The 5,835-nt window shown below is 34.8% G+C and overlaps 1 long non-coding RNA gene across 1 annotated transcript; it reads right to left on the reverse strand.

Annotated features, from left to right (window-relative positions):
• Positions 1-359: 359 nt before the first annotated feature.
• LOC104106201 (uncharacterized) lies at positions 360-2,649 on the reverse strand. The gene is made up of 2 exons (XR_688556.4): positions 2,039-2,649; positions 360-607 (listed from the first exon to the last, which is right to left on the reverse strand). It is a non-coding gene; the product is annotated as an uncharacterized lncRNA (long non-coding RNA).
• Between the last annotated feature and the right edge of the window lie 3,186 nt (positions 2,650-5,835).

Here is a 5,835-nt window from a genome sequence, read left to right on the forward strand (position 1 = left end):
TGAAGATTTTGGAACAGGTTAAGATATAGTAATTATTGATGATAGAAGATGGACCTAAAAGCTTTCTAGCAGTTTTTGGATTAAAACAGCAAGGCAAGAAAAGGCACGTATGTGATTATTAAAGCCACTCATGGCCTACTTTTGACCAATGAAACAAAATAGTAGATATTTTGGAGCCCAATTCCCTTTATTTTTGTATCTAACACTTGTATCCCTAACATGCAACTTTCTTTTATATCTTAATAATTAATAATAACTGACACTTTGTTACCAATCTTAACAAGAAGAAATGCAAACATATAAGTTGTATAAGGAAGTCAAAACAGAGGGCCATGTAACCTAAACTCAAACATGAAACATGAACTAACAAATGAACTTTAATTACTAAAGTAAAAATGCGAAGAAAAATTTACACTACCCAGTTCGAGATAGACTTAGCAGAATAGAGTTTCAACCACATATGTAAAGAAGAACTGACAATTTAGCTAACTTCTAACAGATTTAGATAATAATAACACTAATATGACATTCATCTTGAAACGAAATCAAATCTAACATGTTTCAACAGCCAAACCAAGGTCAAATCCTTTTTATTTTCATCAAGAATCTGCAATATAAAAATTTGAAAGTTACCTGATTTGCAGAATAATAAAATACAGTAGTGCAACAATAGATTTTCAGTAGCAAAGACAGTAGAAACAACAATAGGAACATCAGTGAAATTAACAGTATTAAAGAAGCCCAGAAATCTTAGTAAAACCAGTGATTTTTCAAGAACTCAGAATCAAACTCTAAGACTCTTCTATTTTTCTGAAAGATTATGCAGTCCAAGGACACTCACGAAGCTCACAATTTCAGCTTACTAAAGGAAGCTTCAACTGAAATTTTTCTCTCAAAGTTATGTTCTTTTTTCAGTGAGTGAGATGTGTATTCTAAGCCCCCAAGAGTGTGTGGAAAGAACCCTCCTTTATAGGAGAGAGGGACTCTTGGGACAAATTTTGTTTAGCTAAAAATTTGTCCAATCAACAGTTTTTCCTCACCAAATCTGGACATCCTTTTGGAGTATTATACTCCAAAATAGTCCTCAACAGTAAAAGTAACCAAACAAAGGCCCTACACTCAAGTACCCCCTTTTCTTTCCCTTTCCTCTTAATCCCTCAAACCAAATTTAAAGCTATCTAGTCCACAAAGAGAAACCAGATTCAATCTAGTTCAAACAACTAGTAATTCGAACAAGATCGGTTAAGAGTTAACTAGTAGGAATCAACAAGACTCAAACATATAACTACCTATACTAAACAACTACCTCAAACTTAATCTAGTTAATTAGGATTAACACTAAATCTTTAAACACAGAAACTATTAACTCAAACTAAAACATGACAATAGGAAAGACAAACTCGAAACTGCAATCCAATACGTGATTCAAGCCTAAAGAGTGACTAAACATCATGGCCGAACTCCAAATATACTAACATAAGCAAACTGAATCGTTGATTATCAGAACCTAAATTTTAAGCCTATGAACTATCAAAATCAGAAATTAAAGAAGCTAGAATTGACGGATTTGAGATTTCAGTTATAGTGCGGAACTTCAAAATTTTAGTTGAAGTCCGGAGACATAACAAACATTAAGGCCAACAAACATGTATTCACATCGAAGTGATTAATATAACTGATTACTAAACGAAAAAATAATGATCGACTAAACGACTAAACAAACTAATACATGATTCGAAAAGTATTGAACAACGACTAATCATCGACGATTGTCAATGAATCTAACACAAACTAACAATTAATTAAAAACTGGAAATCAAACTAAACCTAAACTCAATTGGGGAAAAGCAGAAGTTATGAAAAAGAGGGAAAGGATTGAAGCAATGGCCTAAACGAATGAACATCAACAGAATTCTAAAATCACCAAAAGACGACTAATCACTAATTAAGAAAAAAAGAACTTAAACTAAACTAAAAGTCTAAAAATCAGTCAACAAAGAAGAAGATAAAACCGATGAACAAGGGATTAGGATTTTACCCAACAAAGGAATTTGACATTTATTAGAGCAAAGAGACGATGTCGTGAACCTCGAGTAGCGGCTGGCCGACCATGGAACACTTGTTTCATTTCGGTAGACACCAAATTCAATGAGCTCAGTGTTATACCAAAAGGAAACGAGTGTTCTTGGCTCGTAATTAGGCTAAAATAGAGGTTTAGTGGTGGGGCTGTGGTGGTCGCGGCAGTGGGGGTGGCTGGCCGGTGGTGTTGCGGCTTTTTGGGGGTGAGATTGGTGATGTTGTGTCATGAAATCGGGTAGAGGAGAGTAAGAGGAGAGCGGGGTGTAAAAAATTTGGAGTTTGGGGATGGTGAGCGGCGTCTAGGGTTTCGTTCTAGGCTACATCTACGGATTTGGAGAGGGTTTTGAAGGTTTTGGGGTGTAGAATAGGGAATAGGAGAGTGAGGAGAGCACGTTGATGCAAAATTTGTGGTGTTTGGATGGCATCCGACCGGTGGTGGCGATTTCCGGCCAGCTAAGGTGGGCGGTGGGCGGTGGACGGAGAGGGGTAGAGAGAAGAGAGAGTGTGAAGAGAGAGGGAGGAGAAAAGAATAAGGGGAAATGGGGTCAAATTTCAAGCAATGAAATGAACGAACGAGATTGAATCTCACCCAACTAAACAAAACAACGTCGTTTTGTTCCCATGCTTATCAAGACCCACAAATGGATCGGGTTTGACGCGTTTGGGCCACTAATTTGGGGCCAAATTTGGCTAACAATGTAGAAATGGTGTGGGATAGCCACTTTTAATATGGTATTTAGTTTTTATCCGGTATTTTAATACTGAGAAAACAATAGTCACTACTCTATTACAATTAATACAAAAAGAAGCTTTTCCCCTTTCTTCATGAGTGATGTGAATATTAAGGACATGGTGTCCTTAACATGTACACTGCACACATGAAGTTAAGGATGCCATGTCCTCAATATTTACATTGCACATATGAAGTTAAGGATATGATGTCCTAAAGTTTAACAACGAAAAGTACAAATACAGGATACTTTGTCCTTAATATTTACACAATATTCATAAAGTTAAGGACACCATGTCCTTAATATTTACACAATACTCATAAAGTTAAGGACATTATGTCCTTAACATTTACACTGCACACATGAAGTTAAGGACACCATGTCCTTAACATTTACACTGCACATATGAAGTTAAGGACATGAGATCTTAAAGTTTAACAACAGAATGTGCAAATACAAGTTAAGGACATTATGTCCTTAACATTTACACTCTACACATGAAGTTAAGGACGCCATGTTCTTAACATTTACACTGTACATATGAAGTTAAGGACATGATGTCCTAAAGTTTAACAACGAAATGTGCAAATACAGGACACTTTGTCCTTAATATTTACACAACATTCATGAAGTTAAGGACACCATGTCTTTAATATTTACACATCACCCATGTCTAGCACAAGGGTATTTTTGTCCGGGCGGGTAAAAAATTATTAAGCACCGGCTAAAGAGTAAATACATTTTAAACAGTGTTAAAGAGTAAAGATATCTCTAATTAGTGGCTAACTGTGCACTTCCCCGCTAACAACACCACTTAGCCCAATCCTTTAGTCCCCTTTAATTAAACTATAATCAACTCCTAAAAACTACACATACACATAATAAACAAAAGAAAATGAAAAGGAAAGAGCAAAAATTAGGTTTGTATAGAAGCGACTCATTTGCAGTGGAAACAATTACCAACAGTAGAAGAATATGACTAAAGCTGGCAATAAAATGGGAGTTGGGTCATTTTGTGCCAAATTTAAGGTCAAATGACCAAGTACTGCCAATTTCCCTTGATTTAAAAAAGAGATCCACAAATTGGGGCATAACTCCTACGGGCCATTTTTCAGTCAACTTCATGTATCGTGCCATAGCCCAAGCTAATCAACAAAAGCTTTCCCCAGTCAACACTTTAAATCGTTCAACTTCTCACAATTGGAACTGGATTCGGAAACTTCCAATACCTCCAAAAGTGAAAAATTTTATGTGGATACTACAACACAATAGACTACCAACACAACACTTCCTTCACTCCATTGGCATAATCCCAAGTAACGTTTGCCAATTTTTTCATACAGTACAGGAAACCACTACCCATATTTTTCTACAGTGCCCTAATACCAAACTTTACGTTGCATCAAGCTATCGAGTTTCATACTTGGCAGCGTCGAAATGTAAAACGGCCACCAAAATCCACATTGCATTAAGCTGGATTCCACCAAAACCGAATTTCTACAAACTTAACACAGGCGGAGCTCACCCATTTAACACTAACTCCATGGGAATTGGGGGTGTCATTCGTAAAAGCTGCGGTGACTGGATAACGGGATTCAATCCCTACTTCTAATAGCCTAACAGCTGAGTTACAAGCATTACTTCAAGGGCTTATAATAGCTGTACAACTTCAACTAATGCCAATCGAAGTCGAACTAGACGCTAAGGAGGTAATCACTTTATTGGCAAAAGAACATCTGTTATACACTAACATACTATCTGATTGCAGGCACCTCCTCCAGCTACTCCATGATCCATCAGTTCTTCATACATACAGAGAATAAAATAGTGTTGCAGATCAACTAGCAAAATATGGCAGCCAAATGGATAGTTCAGCTGCTACCACAGTTTTTGAAGCACCACCACTTTTTGTTTCACAGCGACTACATGCAGATAAGCAAGGACTAACTACACAAAGAACAGTCCCTTCAACAGCATGGAATGAGGCAGCAAACATGGTTACAAGTACCCTTTTTGTCCAGTAATCGGAAGCTGCGTCCGTGGAAAGAAATCTTTTTTTGGACCCTAGTTTGGTAGAACAACCTCCACGACCCATTTGTAATAGAACTTCTGAATTAGTTGCTACCTCTAGTACTACTTTACTTTGTAATATGGTGCCTAGGCATCAACACCTCTATACGCATATGTTTTAATTAATGCAAGTTATCTTTCCAACCAAAATAAAAAAGTTTTTTCTATAGCGCATCCCATTAATATGTTTTTAGTGCACTGTTAAGGGCATTATCTATAAAAGCAAACTTACTTTAATTGTATAGTTAAAATTGTATTGGCATTAAAATTGTTGAGCAAATTCTGATCTAATTATTTTATATATGATAAATCTCAAAAGTGAGAATACGATTGGTTGCCAATAAATCATCAAGTATGTATATATTAGTTTGTCTTTCAACATTAAAATAGTTAATATAATAAATTGTGTAACTTTAGGTTGATATAAGTTGATGTTGTAAGAAGTACTTCAGTTGAGATAATAATAGAATATATATTTTTTATAATTTTAATTAAGATATTACTAAATATATTTTTATTAATTATTATTTAATATAATATTATTTATTTTTGAATCGTATTATATTTTTGTTTGTTTGTATCATCGACCATATATGAAATTATAATATTTAAGTTTCTGCCAATAGTTAATCATATAATATTTTTTAATTTATAAAGTTTAGCAGGATCACAATATTATCCGCACATCGTACGGGTACAAATACTAGTATAACTGGAAAGAGAAAATCTCAATGGTATAAATTCAAACCTCATATATAAATAGTACCGTTTGTATGAGATGCTGTTTTCCCAAAATAAAAAAACTAAATAGAAATTCAATATTTTAGGAAAATATCTCTATACCTTCGTAACTATTTTGAAAATGACTAAATTAAACTAACGACGTAATATATTATAATATAGCAGTATAAAGTAAAAACGATAGCCATAAAAATTACGTAAAAGTACAATTAAA

Source organism: Nicotiana tomentosiformis, chromosome 9 (assembly GCF_000390325.3).
Source record: "Nicotiana tomentosiformis chromosome 9, ASM39032v3, whole genome shotgun sequence".
Classification (NCBI taxonomy): domain Eukaryota; kingdom Viridiplantae; phylum Streptophyta; class Magnoliopsida; order Solanales; family Solanaceae; genus Nicotiana; species Nicotiana tomentosiformis.